The sequence below is a fragment of the Scyliorhinus torazame genome, chromosome 20 (assembly GCF_047496885.1).
Source record: "Scyliorhinus torazame isolate Kashiwa2021f chromosome 20, sScyTor2.1, whole genome shotgun sequence".
NCBI lineage: Eukaryota > Metazoa > Chordata > Chondrichthyes > Carcharhiniformes > Scyliorhinidae > Scyliorhinus > Scyliorhinus torazame.
Window position 1 is genome coordinate 112,857,354 of NC_092726.1, and position 20,686 is coordinate 112,878,039.

A 20,686-nucleotide genomic window follows, 5' to 3' on the forward strand; every position below is an offset into this window, starting at 1 on the left:
GTTTTCAGTCCATTGAACACAGTAAATAACGAAACACATTTAAATGCAACTTTGAAAGTGATTATTGAAGGATTGATTATTCCAGTAATCAGAGGCGTAAATAAATATTGTTCAGCCAATAATCATAATAAGATTGTTCTTTCAAATAACGTCAGTAATTCCTGACGTTCCTATAATAACACAATAAATTGAACATGCACATTTCTGCTCACAATTAACTAAACTGTGATGATCTTTCTATAGAATCATCATACCAGGAACATGATTATTTTCAGTCCAATGATTAGTGAATATATCGAGAAATCTTTATACTTTTCACAATAATATGCATTTGGAAATGTCTATGAGTAACAGCAATTGTCTTTCAGGTTTTAATTCCATTAATTACTAGAAATATCGCTGCTATGTGGTGGAATACAATGTGATCTCTCTGCCTGTTTCTACTGAAGACGTCTCAGCAATTGGAATGATGGAAGCCGGGAAGTAATGGGCTGAGAAACTATTGTATATTATGTTAGATATTTATTTAAATTATTGAGGCTATCTGACTACCACAACTGGATAACTACAAACTCCCGCTGGTGTTGTTGGGGAGAGTGGTCCTTTTGGTTCCCTTCTGTATCCTCTGGTGTATCTCCTCGGGAAAATACTGACTGTTTCACAATAAGAGAGTGATCAACCATTCTTTCCATTTATTATTCATCAATTAGAGTCTGTTTCCCAGGTTTAATGGACTAATCAATGCCGGGGTCTAATGTGATGGTTAAGATTGGAGCTGGCGGATTGTAGGAGAATTAAAACGCTGCCATGGCCTTGGTGATTTATTTGTCAGTATTACACAGCAGATCCATATCACCACCTCCCGGGTATCACCCCAGTATCACACAGCAGTTAAATCGACAGCAGGGAGCGATATATGACCAGAAGGCATAGAATCTCTGAGAGCAGAGTTGAGGAATCGAATAGATACAAAGACCCTGATGGGAGTTTTTGCAGAGCCGCTAGCAGCAGTCAGGATGTGGAGCAGAAAATAAATCAGGAGATAGAAAAGGCATGTAAAAAGGCAATATTACAATAATCATGGGGGACTTCAATATGCAGGTGGACTGGGAAAATCAGGTTGGTCGTGGATCCCAAGAAAAGGAATTAGTGGAAAGTCTAAGATATGTTTTTTTGGAGCAGCTTGTGACAGAGCCGACTGGGGAACAGGCAATTCTGGATTTGGTAAAGTGTAATGTGGCAGACTTGATTAGGGAACTTAAGGTGAAGGAACCCTAAGGCAGCAGTGGCCACAGTATGATAGAATTTACCCTGCAGTTTGAGAGGGAGAAGCTGGAACCAGACGTAACAGTATTACAATTAAATAGGGGTAACTACAAAGATATGAGGAAGGAGCTGGCCAGAGTTGATTGGAAAAGGAGCCGAGCAGGGAAGGCAGTGGAACATCAATGGCAGGAGTTTTGGGGGGTTATTAGGCAGGAACAACAGAATTTCATCGCAAGGAGGAGGAAACATGCCAAGGGGAGGACAAGGCGTCCATGGCTCACGAGGGAAATCAAGGACAGCAGTAAAGCAAAATAAAAAGCACACAATGTGGCACGGAATAGTGGGATGCCAGACAATTGGGAAGCCTTTAATAGCGAGCAGAGGACAACTGAAAAAGCAATAAAGAAGGAGATGAAATTTGAGGGCAAGCTAGCTAGTAATGTAAAAGATGATAGGAAGATGTTCTTTTCAATATATAAAAGGTAAGAGAGAGACAAAAAAAGACATTGGACTAGTGTAAAATGTGAGTGGAGAAGTACTAATAGGCAACAAAGAAATGGCAGGCGAACTGTATAGTTACTTTGCATCAGTGTTCACGGTGGAAGAGACCAGTGGGATGCCAGAGCTCCAGGAGAGCCAGGGGGCAGAGGTGAGTGCCGTGGCCATCACTAAGGAGAAGGTTCTGCGGAAACTGAAAGATCTGAAGGTGGATGAATGACCTGGACCGGATGGACTACATCCCAGGGTTCTAAAAGAGATAGCTGAGGAGATTGTGGAGGCAGTGGTGGGAATCTTTCAGGAATCACTGAAGGCAGAAAGGGTCCCAGAGGACTGGAAAGTGGCTAATGTAGCACCGCTGTTTAAGAAGGGAGGGAGGCAGAAGATGGGAAATTAAAAACCGGTTAGCCTGCCTTCGGTCATTGGTAAGATTTTAGATCCTTTATTAAAGATGAGATTGCGGAGTACTTGGAAGTGCATGGTAAAATAGGACTGAGTCAGCACGGCTTCGTCAAGGGGAGGTCATGTCTGAGAAATCTGTTAGAGTTCTCTTTGAGGAAGTAACAAGGAAGTTAGACAAATGAGAACCAGTGGACATGATTTATTTACATTTCCAGAGGGCCTTTGACATGGTGCCGCATAGGAGACTGTTAAATAAGTTAAGAGCCCATGGTGTTCAGCGTAATATCCTGGGATGGAAAAAGAATTGGCTGACTGGCAGAAGGCAGAGAGTGGCAAAAACGGGCCTTTATCAGGATGGCAGCCGGTGTCTAATCGTGTGCCTCAGGAGTCTGTGCTGGGACCATAACTTTCCACAATATACATTAATGATCTGGAAGAAGGAACTGAAGGCACTGTTGCGACGTTTGCAGATGATGCAAAGACCTGGAGAGGGACAGGTAGTATTGAGGAAGCGGGGGGTGGGGGGGGGGGGGGGCTGCAGACGGACGCAGAGGCTGGGAGATTGTGCAAAGAGGTGGCAGATGGAATACAGTGTGGAAAAGTGTGAGGTTATACACTTTAGAAGGAGGAATGGAGGAATTGACTATTTTCCAAATGTGGCAATGCTTCGGAAATCAGAAGCACAAAGGGACTTGGGAGGCCTTGTTATCGATTCTCTTACGGTTAACGTGTAGTTTCAGTCGGCAGTTAGGAAGGCAATTGCAATGTTAGCATTCATGTCGAGAGGGCGAGAGTGCAATAGCAGGGATGTATTTCTGTGGCTCTATAAGGCTCTGGTCAGGCCCCATTTGGAGTATTGTGAGCAGTTTTGGCCCCGTATCTGAAGAAGGATATGCTTCCCTTGGAAAGGGTCCAGAGGAGGTTCACTAGAACGATCCCTGGAATGAAGAGCTTGTCGTATTAGGAACGGTTGAGGACAATGGGACTGTACTCGTTAGAATTTAGAAGGATGAGGGGGAATCTTATTGAAACTTACAGGAGTCCTGGATCGAGGGGATGTGGAGAGGATGTTTCCACTTGTATGAAAAACTAGAACCAGAGCACACAATCTCAGACTAACGGGACGATGCTTTAAAACAGCGATGAGGAGAAATGTATTCAGCCAGAAGGTAGTGAATCTGTGGAACTCTTTGCCACAGAAGGCTGTGAGTCCAAATCACTGAGTGTCTTTAAGACAGATACAGATCGGATCTTGGTTAATAAGGATATCAGGAGTTATGGGGAGAAGGTGAGAAGGTCGGAGGGTGAGGGTGAGAAACATATCAGCCACGATTGAATGGCGGAGCAGGCTCGCTGGGCCTAGTGACCAAGTTCAGCTCCTGTGTCTTATGGTCTTATGGCCGTAAATGTCCAACTCGGTTTGAAATGTGGCTTTGGGTGTCTGCCTACATTATTCTTACAGAAAATGAGGTAATGAAAGGATGTGAGGAACAAGCGGGAAATGACATTGAGGCAGAAGCTGAGCAGTGAATAATTGAATGGTGGAGAAGGTGTGAGTGACCGTGTAGTCTCCCCATGTTGACATTTGTTATCAGTTCCGGCTCTGCATTACTCCTGATGAATGTAGCTGCACGATCATATATTTCAGTTACATCTTTCCAACAGATATTTATATTGTTCATGGAAACAGTTCATTTATATCCAGATTATCCAAAACTTGTAAAATGTGTGGAACGAATCTCACATCATCGTCTTTTATTCCCAATAACCCAGCCCCACCCAATCCAATCATCCCGAAGGGAAAACTGCGTCTAAACGATTCACACAGCGAGTGGTTCTGATCTGGTCTGCACGGCCTGGGACACTGGTGCCGGCAGATACAACAGTGGATTCACAGGGAATGGTAGGAGTGACAGAAATCAAATGCATGTCTCCAGGGAAAGGTGGTGCAGTCGGATTGAATGATCTGCTCATCTACAGAGCCGCTGAGGTCAAACGGAATGAAATGAAATGAAATGAAAATCGCTTATTGTCACAACAAGTCTTCAAATGAAGTTACTATGAAAATCCCCTAGTCGCCATATTCCGGCGCCTGTTCCGGGAGGCTGGTACGGGAATTGAACTGTGCTGCGGGCCTGCCTTTGTCTGCTTTAAAAGCCAGCGATTTATCCCAGTGTGCTAAACCAGCCCCAGGAATGAATGTCCTTTATTCGGGACTTCACGCACTTTTCAGGCTTTGGATGTGGTCTGGCTGTGAGATGATGTGGACCAACACCTTCAGGTTCCCTCCAAGTTCCCATAACTTAAATGGTGCAATACTGCATTAAGGACATTTACTTTATCCAGGATCTGATTTTATAATTTAGGAACAAGTTTGTTTATTCAGCAAATGTATTAATCCGGATGGTGTTTTCCACATGATGCCCAGTTCCCCATATCTCCAAGAACACTCCCTCACACTCTATCTCTCCCTTGCATTCTCTCCCTCTCTCACCCTCACTCTCTCACACTATCCCTCTCCCACACTCTCTCCCTCACTCACCCTCACTCTCTCACACTAACCCTCTCCCACACTATCCCTCTCCCACACTCCCTCCCTCTCCCACACTCCCTCCCTCTCCCACACTGTCTCCCTCTCACACACTCTCTCCCTCTCTCACAGTGTCTCACTCTCTCACTCTCTCACGCTTTCTCCCTCTCTCACACTCTCTCCTCCTCTCACACTCTGTCCCCCTCTCTCACACCCTCCCTCTCTCACACTGTCTCCCTCTCACACACTCTCTCCCTCACTCACAGTGTCTCATTCTCTCACACTCTATCACCCTCCCTCTCTCACCCTTTCTCCCTCTCTCACACTCTCTCCCTCCCTCACACTCTGTCCCCCTCTCGCACACCCTCCTTCTCTCACACTCTAATCCTCTCACACTCCCTCCCTCTCTCACACTCGAACCCTCTCAAAATCTCCCTCCCTCTCTCACATTCTGTCCCTCTCTCACACTGTCCCTCACGCACACTCTAACCCTTTCTCACACTCTCTCCCTCTCTCACACATCCTCTCTCTCTCACACTCATGTCCCCCTCTCACACTCTCTCCCTCTCTCAGACTCTAACCCTCTCACACACACCCTCCCTCTCTCACACTCTCTCCCTCTCTCACACTGTCTCCCTCTCTCACACTCTGTCCCCTCTCACACCCCCTCTCTCTCGCACACTAACCTTCTCTCGCACTCTCTTACTCTCTCCGCTTTCGCTCTCTCTCTCTCACTTTCTCTTGTTCTTTCTCCCTCTCTTGCACTCTCATCCTCTCTCACACCGTCCCCCTCACACTCTCTCCCTCTGACACATTCTCTACCTCCGTCACTCTACCTCTCTCCCACTGTCTCCCTCTCCCCTACTCTGTCTCCCTCTCAGACACTCTCCCTCGCTCACAATCTCTCCCTGTCTAACGCACTCTCCCTGTCTCACCCACTTTCCCTTTCTCACACTCTCTCCCTCTCTCACACACTCTCCCTCTCTCACACTCCCTCCATCTCTCACACTCCCTTACTCTCTCGCACTCTCCCTCTCTCACACTCCCTCCGTCTCTCACCCTCCCTCCATCTCTCAGCCTCCCTCCATCTCTCACCCTCCCTCCATCTCTCACACTCCCTCTCTCAAATTCCTGGCTCTCATACATTCTTCTTCACTGATACTCACTCCCACTCTCCCACTCTATCCAACACATTTCCCTTGCCTCACACTTACCTCTCCCTCACATTCTGTCCCTCTCTCACACTCTCCCCCTCCCTCTCCCTCTCCCTCCATGCCTCCCTCCCTCTCACACAACTCCCTCACTGATACTTTCTCTCACACACTTTCTCCCTCTCACGCTTTCCCTCTTTCACACTTTCTCTCAAACTCTTTCCCTCTCGCACATTTTCTCTCACACTCTTTCCCTCTCTCACACTATCTCACACTCTTTCCCTCTCTCACACTTTCTCTCACTCCCTTTCCTCTCTCGAACATTCTCTGACTCTCTTTCCCTCGCCCACACTTTCTCTGTGTCTCTTTCCCTCTCTCACACTTTCTCTGGCTCTCTTTCCCGCTCTCACAATTTCTCTCACTCTCTTTACTTCTGTCACACTTTATCTCAAACGCTTTCCCTCTCTGACACGTTCTCTCACACTCTTTCCCTCTCCCACACTTTCTCTCACTCTCTCCCCCTCATAATTTCTCTCACAATCTTTCCCTCTCCCACTCCCTGGGTCACTCAGTCGCTCTCTCCTTTACTTATGTCTAAGATTATGTTAGTATTTTGTACACAATCCGTCTCATCCAATCTGCCTCCCTCACCCACTCACCAGCAGCACGGTAGCATTGTGGAAAGCACAATTGCTTCACAGCTCCAGGGCCCCAGGTTCGATTCCGGCTTGGTTCACTGTCTGTGCGGAGTCTGCACATCCTCCCCGTGTGTGCATGGGTTTCCTTCGGGTGCTCCGGTCTCCTCCCACAGTCCAAAGATGTGCAGGTTAGGTGGATTGGCCATGATAAATTGCCCTTCGTGTCCAAAGTTGCCCATTGTATTGGGTGGGGTTACTGGGTTGTGGGGAAAGGGTGGAGGTGTGGACCTTGGGTAGGGTGCTCTTTCCAAGCGCTGGTGCTGCCTCGATCGGCCGAATGGCGTCCATCTGCACTGTAAATTCTATGAAAACACACTGACAATTGGAACTGAATCACTGAATGGTCACAGTTACAGAGGCAGCTATACCCCAGAGTGCAGTTGACCCACACAGAGAAATACACTGAGAATTGGAACTGAATCACTGAATGGTCACTGTTACAGAGACAGCTACAACCAAGAGTGCAGTGGACCCACCCAGAGAAACACACTGACAATTGAAACTGAATCACTGAATGGTCAGTTACAGAGGCAGCTACATCCCAGAGTGCAGTGGAACCACCCAGAGAAACACACTGACAATTGGAACTGAATCACTGAATGGTCACAGTTACAGAGGCAGCTACACCCCAGAGTGCAGTGGAACCACCCAGAGAGACACACTGACAATTGGAACTGAATCACTGAATGGTCACAGTTACAGAGGCAGCTACACCCCAGACTGCAGTGGAACCACCCAGAGAAACACACTGACAATTGGAACTGAATCACTGAATGGTCACAGTGGATTGAGGGATATCACTGAAACAATCTGAGATGTAGAGATGGGACTGATGGTGTCTGAGTGGACAGCATCCTTTCTGTTAATGTTAGCTGAATAATGTGATCAACACAGTCCAGTGTTTGGAAAGAGGTCAGTCACTCAAAAAAATAATATTTTATTTCACTGAACCAAATATCGGTATCTGTTTATTCACATCTTTGAAAAATAAGTTGAACGATGTCACAACCTCAATACCCCTGAGGTGGTTCCACAGTGTATTAATTAAAGGCTTGGAGAATATATAACCTCAGAGTTACAGACAGAGAGATTGCCAATCGCAGGAAGGGACACATCACTTCACAGTGAAAATGCTTTATCCAATTCATGTTGCTGAGAAAATATTCTACCCAATCCTGGCTATTGTTGGTGTTCCTGGTAAGTGACTATCACGATTGGAGTTGTGTAAATCTGTGTGTGAGCGGCTCTCTGATTTTAAACTGTGACTGAAAATGTTTAACGCTGATCTCGTGCTCACTGTTATACAGACACCTGGTCAACGATATAATTCACTTAATTCAAATCTCGTTCATAATGTCTATGGTCTGAATCCATTTCATCAACTAACAATAAACCTGTCTGTAAATCGCGGATCTCTGATCAATAAAGTTGTTATATTGAGTGGAATATTGTATAATGTTAGATTGGATCTCAGTGAAGGCAATCTCTCTGAAGGAAGTTTTAATGGGAGTAAGAATTAAATCACACCGAGTGTGGGTCACTAATCAGATTGGAATACGTGACAGCAGCGAACAAGGATTACTGGAAGTATCTGTCAGTGTGGAATTGTATTCAATGTGGGTCTCTCACCAGAGTGGAATATCTGATCCAATTATCTATCTATTACTGGGACTATCTGTATTGTGTGTGGGTCAGTAACTGGACCGAAATTAGTTGGTTCTGTTTTGAAATGCTGTATTTTATTGGTGAGTGGCCGCTCCATTCTGTGGAGTTCTCTCTGTGTGTTTTAACTTTGGAATAGGTTGAAAACAGGAAGAGTTTGGCTGTGTTTTGAAGATGTTTGATATTTATTGTATGAAGTGAAATGTCTCTATTTCTGTTCTCTATTGACCTACTCTAACAGGAACAGATATCACCCACACTCTAATATTTCATAAAACCCACAACAGTGCAGTATTCCAATAGGTTTTGTGATATTTTCATATTTCTATTCATCCTGAAATGAACTCACATGTTTGATCAATTTTTATGGGTGTTTATAAACTGTGTTTCTGCTTCACACGATTTGTGAATCTATTCACCTGAACCCAGAAACCCCTCCAGTCCTTCACACAGGTGTTTTCCAAGGAGTGATTGGGGGGTTTATTGCTCTGATCAGCAGCGGATACTGATCTGTCGGAACATTTATCTCTCATTGAAATACCCACTTTGCAAATTCATAATTAATGATGATGTGTACCTGTAATTAGTTGTATTCTTCCTCTGTATTCACTATCACTCTCAATTTGATTTTGTCTGTAAATTGTGTCATTATCATTCTTCTTCCCGATCCCATACTGTTGATGGGAATGGTGAAGGAGAGTGATCCCAGTGCTGATCCTTGTAGAACACCACTTACCACCTTCCAGCAATCAGCCTAAATCCCTTTAACTCCTCTCCCTGTTTTCTGTGTGTGTCGCCAGCATGTGTCCATTCTGCTGCTGTGTCCCCCTAACTCCACTGGCTCTGAGATTACCCATCAGTCTGTTATGTTGGATGTTACTGACGGCCTTTAGAAAATCCAATTGTTTAACATCTATCATACTACTCAGATCTATTTTTTCTGGTAGCTATTGCAATAATTGGATGAAATGTGTCAGGAATAATGTTGACTTTGGAATATGTGCCGACTATTTAGTATACTCTGTGTTACTGGATTTCTTTTAACTCATGCTTCTAATTCCATATTTCCAACTGTTGACATTGTGACTGGAAGATTTGATTATATTCTGTTCTAAACTCAAGAATAACAGAGACCGACTTCTGCTTTTCAATTCTTTGGTAATTATTCTGATGATGATCAGTGAATAGATAATATTTTCTCGGCTGTTGCTCTGTGTCTATTTTATGATGATGTGTTGTTGAAATCCATCCGCCTCCAGTAATCTCCCTCTACCTGGACCCCACCCTCTGGCCTCCTATCAGCTCTTGATCTTCTCATTGAGATCTGTCAGTGCGACATCGACCGTCTCAATTTCTCTGTGCCTCTCACGAACTCTATCCTGACTCACTCTCAACTTGCTCCAATCCTCTCTCTAATATCCAACCCTGACCTGGTGATCTAAGCTGCTCAAAGGGTGGTGCCATTATTGTCTGGTGTCCTGACCTCTTCCTCACAGAGGCTGACCGTCAGCCCTTAGGCCCGTCCTGGTAGGCCCCCCTCCCCCCTGGACCAGCAGCACACCACCAAACATCATGATATTGTTTCCAGGACATTCTATAACCTCATCGACTCTGGATATCTTCTGTCCGCAGCATCGGACATTATAGGCCCACAACCCCACACATCCTGCATCCTTCTACCTCCTTCCCAAAGTCCACAAACAGGAAAGTCCCAGTGCACCCTTATTTCGGCCTGTTCCAGCCCCACCAAGATCATTTCTTCCCATCTTGATTCCATCCGCTTTACCATGTTCTGCCCCTTCCCAAAGACATTGGTGTCACAGTGACTCAGTGGTTTGCACTGCTGCCTCACAGCACCAGGTTCTCCGGATCAATCCCTAACTTGGGTGACCACAAATTACTGTGTGGAATCTGCACTTGTTCTCCGTGTCAGCGTGGGTTTCCTCCGGGTCTCCGGTTACCTCCCACAGTCCAGGTCAGGTGGATTGACCATGCTAAATTGCTCCGTAGTGTCCAAAAAGATGTGTAGATTAGATTAAGGGATTAATGAGATAGGCCGGTGAGTGAGCTTGGTTGAGGTTCTGTTTCAGAGGTTTGGTACAGACTTAATCGGCCGAATGACCTCCTTCTGCACTGTGGGGATTCTATGATTCCTGATTCCTCTGGTGCCGTAAACAAGGTCCATTTCCCCGGCCCTAACGGCCTAATCTTCACAATGGACGTCCAATCCCTCTGCACCTCCGTTCCCCAACACGAGGGTTGTGTACAGGTCCTCATACCCTGCTTCCTCTAAAGACTGCATCTCATTCTCCCACTTCCTCCGCCTCCATCGCCTCTGTTCTGTTGATGAAGTATTTGAAAATAGCCCGTCTGGCATGTCTGTCTTTTCCTTTACCGGTCTGTCCCCACCACCTTCCTTCGTTAACAGGCCTCTCAATCGTGTTCAATTCACTTCTCACACCTCTGCCCTCACACATATTCCTCCCTCCCGAAAACATGATAGTGTCTCCCTCTCCTCACTTTCCACACCATCAGCCTCCCCAGTAACAGGAAAATCCTCCTCCATTTCTGCCAACTCCAGCATGATGTCACCACCAAACGCATCTTCACCTCTCTGCAACCACCCCCCTCAATTTCTGCATTCCTCAGGTACCGCTCCCTCCCCCTTGTCCACTTCCCCATCACACCCCACACCCCTTTCCCTTCCCCCAGCACCTTCCCCTGCAATCACAGACGGTGCAACAACTGTCCCTTTCCCTCCTCCCGTCTCCCGGTTCTCAGCAGCAAACTCTCCTTTCTGGGGAAGCAGCGTTTCACTTCTGTGCCTTCAATTTGTTCTACTGTATTCGCTGCTGCCAATACCGTCTCCTCTACATTGGGGAGACTAAACGCAGACTGGGAGACTGCTTTGTGGTACACCTTCACTCAGCCCACAGCGTGGCCCCACCTTACTGTTGCGGGCCATGTTAACTCAGCACCTTGCTCTCAGGCCCACATGTCTCCTTGGCCTGCTGCAAGAATGCAGTGAAGCCCAATGCAAACTGGAGGAGCAACATCTCATCGTCCAATTAGAATTTTACATCCCGCAGGACGTAACTTTAATTTCAACTACTTCAGTCTGGGAACTTTCTCCTCCATCTTTACGCTCTTGTTTTGGAAATACCAATTTTTTTGTCGAATGAAATTAGTCTGGAGAGAGTCTATTCCGGCAAAGTGAACCCTGTGGAATGTCCAATGCCGGAGCGGGAGTACTCCTGAGAAAAGCTTGGCAGTAATTCTGTCCAAACAGGGAGAGGATGGATTCCTGTTAACAGTGATGTTGGGATGTTCCAGACATGGCAATGGGGGATTCCTTGGAGCGGGTGCTTTACAAATGACTAAACCTGGGAGGGGTGATCCCTCGGAATGTTCTGGAGACTGCACAGACTCTATTTTGGACAGGCTGGGCTGCACGGTAGCACAGTGGTTAACACAGTTGATTCACAGTTCCAGGTCCCAGGTTCGATTCCCGGCTTGGGTCACTGTATCTGCGAAGTCTGCACTTTCTCCCTGTGTGGGCGTGGGTTTCCTCCGGGAGCTCCTGTTTCCCACCACAGTCCAAAGATGAGCAGGTTAGGTGGATTGGCCAAGATAAATTGTGTTTAGTTTCCAAACAATTTAAATGGGGACACTGGGTTATGGGGATGGGGTGGGCTGAACTGGTTTTCTCTTTCCAAGTGACGGTGCAGACTCGATGGGCCGAATGGCTTCCTTTTTCACTGTACATTCTATATTTCCATTCCCCCCATGATTATGAAGTGGGAAGGTCCTGCGTTTGTTTGTTTTTTTCCACTGATCGTCGAGTATTCAAATAAACCACGCGTGGGGTCCAACCCCATCAGAAATCCAGTCCAGGGAACGGTCCAATCCGGAGTGTGGTCCAATAATTGAGCTGGGTTGACAATCTCTGGTATGTTTGTATCCGGTTTGGGAAACCTGGCCGGCCTGAGTGAATCCTGTAAATCAGACTAAATGAGAAATGTAACCTCTCCCAGAGGTCTCTGAATTATAAACATTTTCCTACCACTGCCATCAAACTGACAGGGCTGCAATTCACACTCCCCCTCCCCCCCCCCCCACCCATTCCCCATCTTTAACACTGGAGTTCCATTTTCTACTTCCCTCTCTGCAATGTTAATCTCTGTGCCCACTCCTCTCCCAACACCCCCACCAACCCACTGTCCATTATATTGATGCTGAAATTATATCCTGGTTCAGACATGGAGATTAATTATCCAGTAATTTCCCGCGTCTTTCCTTTCTCTCTCTGACAGTTAATATACTGGGAATTGTGATTCTGTGTCGGGGGAAGTGTGGTCTCTCTACCTGCACCACTCGATACCTGGTGGCCATGGCAACGGCGGATCTGCTGTTTATTATCACTCGTCCTATACTGAACAGGATCAATATTTATTATTTCCCCTGGAGTTTCCTGTCCCTCACCCCTGTGTGTAGTGTTAAGGGTGTCCTGCTCTCTGCAGCCAGAGACTGTTCTGTCTGGTTCACCCTCACTTTCTCCTTTGATCGATTTGTGGCCATTCGCTGCCAGAAACTGAAAACTAAATATTGCACCGGGAAAACTGCGGCTGTGGTTCTGTCCACAAGCGGCCTCCTGCTCTGTGTGAAAAACATCCCCCAGTACTTTACATTGAAACCTTGGGGGATAATCGACAATGTTCAGTGGGGCTGTCGGACAAAGAGCAGCTATTACACTGACCCGGGATGGGTTGGATATAACTGGTTTTCTCAGGTTTTAACCCCATTGATCCCGTTCTTCTCAATCCTGTTAATCAACGCTCTGACAGTCAGACACATTTTACTCACCAGTCGAGTCCGGAAGACACTGAGGGCCCAGAGTCAGGGAGACAATCGCACCGACCCAGAGATGGAGAGCAGAAGGAAGTCAATGATTTTACTCTTCAGCATTTCCGGGACGTTCATCCTTCTCTGGACCGTGTCTGTTATTAAATTTTTCTATATCGATTTGAGTGAATCACATTACCTCACCCTTCCTCAATATAATTTACAAATAATCGGTTGGATGCTGCTGGATTTAAATTGCTGCACAAACACATTTATTTATGTGGTGACTCAGTCCAGGTTCAGGGAGCAGATCAAGATAGCGGTGAAATATCCGGTTACATCAATTATAAAATTAATGAGAAAATAAAACTGACTGATAGCCGTTCAGCCAATCAGGAGCTCAGGCCGTTGACTCTCAGCCTCTCAGCCAACCAGGAGCTCGAGCGCCTGACTGACAGCCTCTCAGCCAATCAAACGCTCCAGTCGTTGACTGACAGTCTCTCAGCCAATCAGCATTTCCAGCGCCTGACTGACAGCCTCTAAGCCAATCAGCAGCGCCAGTGCCTGACTGACAGCCTCCCAGCCAATCAGCATCTCCAGCCGCTGTGACAGCCCCTCAGCCAATCAGCATCTCCAGCCGCTGTGAAAGCACCTCAGACAATCAGCATCTACAGCCGCTGCTGACAGTTGTGGGGGGGGGGGGTGAGAGCATTGACAGTGCTGGCTGTGTGGTCGGAGCACTGACAGTGCTGGCTGTGGGGGCGGCAATGGCACTGGTGGGGGAAGGCACTGGCATTGCTGGCTGTGGGGAGGGGTCACTGGCAGTGCTGCCTGTGGGGGGCACTGGCATTGCTGGCTGTGTGGCGCACTGGTAGCGCTGGCTGAAGGGGAGCACTGGCAGTGCTGGATGTGGGAGGACTGGAGTGCTGGCTGTGGTGGGAGCGGGCAATGCTGGCAGTGTGTGGGCAGCACTGGAAGTGCTGGCTGTTGGAGGAGCACAGCCAGTGCTGGCCTTGTGGGGATGTACAGACAGTGCTGTCTGTGTTGGGGAGCACTGGCAGTGCAGGATGTGTGTGGGGAGCACTTACAGTGCTGGCTTTGGGTATGGGGTGCTGATTGTGGGTGGTGGGTGCACTGGCAGTGCTGGTTGTGGGAGCACTGGCAGTGCTGGCTGTGTGGAGGAGAGCACTTGCAGTGCTAGCTGTGGGAGGAGCACTGCTAGTGCTGGCCATGTGGGGGTGCACAGGCAGTGCTGTCTGTGTTGGGAGCACTGGCAGTGCAGGATGAGTGTGGGAGCACTGACAGTCCTGGCTTTTGGTATGGAGCGCTGATTGTGGGTGGTGGATGCACTGGTAGTGCTGGCTGAGAGGGGGAGCACTGGCAGTGCTGGCTGTGGGGAGCACTGACAGTGCTGGCTGTGGGGGCATTGTCAGTACTGGCTGTGTGGGGAGCACTGGCACTGCAGGCTGTGGGGGGCATTGGCTGTGCTGGTTGCGGGGGTGAGCACTGGCAGTGCTGACTGTGGGAAGGAGCTCTGACAGTGCTGGTTGTGGGAGCAGTGGTAGTGCTGGCTTTTGTGGGAGCACTGGCATTGCTGGCCGTGGGGGTTGGGAGCACTGGCAGTGGTGGCTGTGGGGGGAGCAAGGGCAGTGCTTGCTGTGGGGGAGCACTGCCAGTGCTGGCCTTGTGGGGGTGCACAGGCAGTGCTGTCTGTGTTGGGGAGCACTGGCAGTTAAGGATGTGTGTGTGGGAGCACTGACACTGATGGCTTTGGGTATGGAGCGCTGACTGTGGGGGTGGGTGCACTGGCAGTGCTGGCTGTGGGGAGCACTGGCAGTGCTCGCTGTGGGGAGAGCACTGACACTGCTCGCTGTGGGGAGAACTGGCAGTGCTGGCTCTGGGGCGGAACATTGGCAGTGCTGGTTGTGGGGAGCACAGGCAGTGCTGGCCGTGGGGGTTGGGAGCACTGACAGTGCTGGCTGTGGGGGAGCAAGGGCAGTGCTGGCTGTGGGGGGAGAACTGCCAGTGCTGGCCTTGTGGGGGTGCACAGGCAGTGCTGTCTGTGTTGGGGAGCACTGGCAGTGCAGGATGTGTGTGAGAGCACTGACAGTGCTGGCTTTGGGTGGAGCATTGGCCATGCTGGCAGTGTGTGTGGAGCACAGGCAGAGCTGGTTGTGTGGGAAGCACTGGCAGTGCTGGCTCTGGGGGAGAGAGCGTTGGCAATGTGGGGAGCACTGGCAGTGCTGGCTGTGGTGGTAGCTCTGGCAGGGGTGGCTGTGGGTGAGCACTGGCAGTGCGGGCTGTGGGGGGAGCACTGACACTGCTCGCTGTGGGGAGCACTGGCAGTGCTGGCTGTGGGGGAGCACTGGCAGTGCGGGCTGTGTGGGGAGCACTGGTAGTGATGGCTGTGGTGGTGGCATTGGCAGTGCTGGCTGTGATAGTAGCTCTGGCAGTGGTGGTAGCTCTGGCAGTGCTGGCTGTGGTGGTAGCTCTGGCAGTGCTTGCTGTGGAGGAGCACTGTCAGTTCTGGCTGTGGGGGGGGGGGGTCGAAGCATTGGCAGAGCGGGCTGTGGTGAGCACTGGCAGTGCTGGATGTGGTGGTAGCTCGGGCACTACTGGCTGTGTGGGGAGCAGTGGCAGTGCTGGCTGTGGGGAGCACTGGTAGCGCTGGCTGTGACGGGGAGCACGGCAGTTCTGGCTGTGGGGGGGCGAAACATTGGCAGTGGTGACTGTGGGGAGTACAGGCAGTGCTGGCTGTGGTGGAGAACTGGCACTGCTCGCTGTGGGGAGCACTGGCGGCGCTGGCTGTGGGGAGCACTGGCAGAGCTGGCTGTGGTCGCCGCATTGGCAGTGTTGGCTGTGGGGAGCGTTGGCAGTGCTGGCTGTGGTGGTAGCTCTGGCAGTGCTGGCTGTGGTGGTAGCTCTGGCAGTGATGGCTGTGGGGGGGGCACTGGCAGTGCTGGTTGTGGGGGAGCACTGGCATTGCTGGCCGTGGGGGTTGGGAGCACTGGCAGTGCTGGCTATGAGGGACCTAGGGCAGCTCTGGCTGTGGGGAGTACTGCCAGTGCTGGCTGTGGAGGGCATTGTCAGTACTGGCTGTGTTTATGGAGCACTGGCACTGCTGGCTGTGGGGGGGGGGGCACTGGCAGTGCTGGCTGTGGGGGGATTAAGGGCAGTGCTGGCTGTGGGGGCAGCACTTGCAGTGCTGGCTCTGGGTGAGAGCATTGGCAGTGCTGGCTGTGGGGAGTACTGGCAGTGCTGGATGTTGGGAGAGCACTGACAGTGCTGGCTGTGGGGGGCATTGTCAGTACTGACTGTGTGGGGAGAACTGGCACTGCTGGCTGTGGGGGGGGGGGCACTGGCAGTGCTGGTTGTGGGGGAGCACTGGCATTGCTGGCCGTGGGGTTTGGAAGCACTGGCAGTGCTGGCTATGAGGGACCAAGGGCAGTTCTGGCTGTGGGGAGCACTGGCCGTGCTGGCTGTTGGGGAGGAGAACAGGCTGATGCTGGTTGTGGTGCGGGGAATTGTCAGTGCTGGCTCTGGGTGGGGGCACTGGCAGTGCTGGCTGTGGGGGGGGTGCAGGCAGTGCTGGCTGTGGGAGAGCTCTAGCAGTGCTGGCTTGGGGGGAGCACTTGCAGTGCTGGCTCTGGGTAAGAGCACTGGGAGAGATGGAGAGGGGGTAACCCCCCACCCCCACCGAGAGGGATGGAGAGGGGGAACCCCCCCCCCAATCCACTGAAAGAACACGGCTGAAACCGATGGAGGGAAAAAAGAAAGGGGGGGTTAAGGGGGTAAACCAGGAGCAGGGGGTCACACACCTGGTCGGCCAGGAAGGGCATAACGGAGGGTCTACGGGGGAGAGAGGGGAAGGGTTAGGGAAAAAGGGGTTTGGGGGGGGTAGCTGGGGGGGGGGGCGTGGAGGGTCAGGCACGCCAAACTGAACGGCAACAGTTTGTAACTAAAGAAACGTAAGTGAAAGCCTTTTCACTCTCTGATAAATGTAAACAAGCCGCAATGCACAGAATTGTGAAAATGGCAATAAAAAGATTTGTTTCAATAAATTCAGAGTGCCCAGTTCATTCCAATTAAGGGGCAAATTAGTGTGGACAATCCACCTGCCCTGCACATCTTTGGGTTGTGGGGGTGAAACCCACGCAAACACGGGGAGAATATGCAAACTCCACACAGACAGTGACTCAGAGCCGGGATTGAACAGTGGTTAGCACTGCTGCCTCACAGCTACCGGGTCCCAGGTTTGATTCCCGGCTTAGGTCACTGTCTGTGCGGAGTCTGCACGTTCTCCCCGTGTCTGCGTGGGTTTCCTCCGGGTGCTCCGGTTTTCTCTCACCGTCCAAAGACGTGCAGGTTAGGTGGGTTGGCCCAGATAAATCAAAATTGCCCACAGTATCTGAAGATGTCCAGGTTAGGTGGGGTGATAGCGACGGGGTAGGGGAGTGGGCACGGGTATGGGGCCCTCTTCAGGGTTTACACACACGCACACACATACGCGCGCGCACAAACACGCACACACGCGCGCGCAAACACACACTTGCACGTGCACACCACATGCACGCGCGCACACAAACACGCACGCACGCCGTGCGCGCACACGTGCACACTCACACTCACACAGACAGGCACACACACACACTGCAATGAAGTTCCTGAGAAAAGCCCCAAGTCGCCAAACTCTGGCACCTGCTCGGGTACACTGAGGGAGAATTCACAATGTCCAATTCACCAAACAGCACGTCCTTCGGGACGTCAGGGGGAAACCGGAGCGCCCGGAGGAAACCCACGCAGACACGGGGAGAACGTGCAGACTCCGCACAGACTGTGATCCATGCCAGGAATCGAACCTGGGACCCTGGAGCTGTGAAGCCGCAGTGCTACCCACTGTGCTACCGTGTAACTTACAGTGCCACGTAAAGAATGACACACATACACCGTCCCCCCCCACCCCAGACACACACACACACGTGTACAGAAAAACACATACTCAATCTCAGACAGGCTGGGTCAATACATCTTTCAAATGGAGCGAGACCACATCTCCACCTTTAACTTGGAGAGGTGTATCTGGCCTGTGTGTGAATCAAGTCACACACTGACTGGGAACATCCTCACAGCAGCTTGGGGACTGACATTTCTAAAGCACTTTTCATAACCTATGGGTATCACAAACTGTTTCAAAGGCAATGGAGTTTTTTGAAAAATGGTAATTTAGGAAATGGACCAGCTAATTTCAGGGAGAGAGATAGCGAAACAGGATGAGATTGTGCTGTACATGTTTCAGAGCTGTCACTGAGACACACACGAGATGTACAATATCAATTATTATTCTGAAGCATTTGATTAAATCACCCCTCAGACTAAATTCCAGTGTTTCAGAGTAAAGCTTCATCTACACTGTCCATCAAACACTCACAACCCAAATACTGTCGGGGGTTAAATACAGAAACAAGATCCCTCTGTCCTGTCCAAGGAATTTTTCATTGCAGATAGTTATTTTTATTTTTTGGAAAAGCAGAACTTAAATTGCACAGAATCCCAGGGTGGACTCTTGTTTATTTCAGCCCATCACATTCAAACATGAAGTTTAACCTCCGATTATAGGTGTCTTCGTGTCCCTGTCTGTGTATTCAATGTTCCTGTAGCTTTTTCACTTCTCTGAAGTATTTGAATAATAGGCCTTGGTTAATCAATCCTTTCTCACAGCACATGGAAGTTCTGAATCTTCAAGGCTCTCAGTCTAATGTACTTAACAAGCAACTGCTTCCTTTGATCCTCAATCCATTTCCCAACAGTAAATAGATCTCACACATTTCCATGCAGGAATATATCCATCAAAACTTCTAATCAGTTCCCCATACACTTGTTAACACTTGCCTGTGTGAAATTGCTGAACAGATTTCCCTGACAGATTCCGAAAGCTGCACAGAAAAATGACTGGTTATTTTAAACTTTGAAACGGAAATATTTTAACTTGTCCATCAGTCCTATTAAACAGAAATGTTGTCCCTGTGGGATGACAGTTTCTCAGCAAGATTGAAACATTGAGGGGCGCCACGCAAAGCATTTTACAACATTTGTGGACTTCCAAAATCTACGATGCATTGCTGTCTGCAATGTGTGAATCCAGCTGTGAAATATCTGTACAATTTAAATTTCCACAGTTTCTGTATTCTCATCATTTATAAACATAACGGTTCTATCCTTTTTAAGTCAAAAGTACATCATCTTACATTTCCCTGCACTGAAATGCGTCCACTAGTTCAGTCTTCTGCCAAATATTAATTTCTCTCTGCAATTTGTTTCAGCAATGTTGCTTACAATGCTGTCTAATGTTTGGTGTCATTGGCAAAATAGGATGTGTAGCATTCTAGCAAATTGCCTTAAAGGGCTAATGTAAACAGCAAAACTGTGTGTGTGTGTGCGTACGCACACATGTGTCTATGTCAGAGTGTATGTGTGTGTACACGTGTATGTATCTGTCAGTGTGTGCACGCGCATATGTTTGTGTTTGGCAAACTAATCCCACTGCCCCACTCCCTCCGCATAGCTTTCCATCAATCCCAAACTAATCCCACTGCCCCACTCTCTACCCATAGCCCTGTATCAATCACCGAACTAATCCCATTGCCTCACTCTCTCCCAACAGCTCTGTAACAATCCCAAAATCATCCCACTGAGCCACTCTCTCCCCATATCCCTGTATCAAGAAACAAACTAATCCCATTGCTCCTGTCTCTCCCCATAGCTCTGTATCAATTCCCAAACTAATCCCATTACCCGGCTCTAGCCCCATTGCCCAGTATCAATCCCAATCTAATCCCACTGCCGCACTCTCTACTCATAGCCCTGCATGAATCCCAAGGTAATCTCACAGCCCCACTCTCCCCACAGCACTCGGTCGATATGCAAACTAATCCCACTCTCACCATAGCCCTATATGAATCGCCAAACTAATCCCACTGCCCCACTCTCTCCCTAGAACACTGTATCAATCCCCAAAATAATCTCACTGCCCTACTCTCCCCCCATAGCCCTGTGTCAATCCCCAAACTAATCCCACTGCCCCACTCACTCACCATAGCCCTGTATCAATCCCCAAACTAATCCCACTGCCCCACTCTCTCACCACAGCCCTGTGTCAATCCCCAAACTAATCCCACTGCCCTACACTCTCGCTAGAACCCTGTATCAATCCCCAAACTAATCTCACTGCCCTACTCTCCCCCCATAGCCGTGTGTCAATCCCCAAACTAATCCCAGTGCCCCACTCTCTCCCCATAGCCCTGTATCAATCCCCAAACTAATCTCACTGCCCTACTCTCCCCCCATAGCCGTGTGTCAATCCCCAAACTAATCCCACTGCCCCACTCTCTCCCCATAGCCCTGTATCAATCCCCAAACTAATCTCACTGCCCTACTCTCCCCCCATAGCCCTGTGTCAATCCCCAAACTAATCCCACTGCCCCACTCTCTCCCCATAGCCCTGTATCAATCCCAAACAAATCCCACTGCCCGGCTCTCTCCCCATAGCCCTGCATAAATCCACACACTAATCCCACTGCCCCACTCTCACCACAGCCCTGTATCAATCCCCAAACTAATCCCACTCTGACCACAGCACT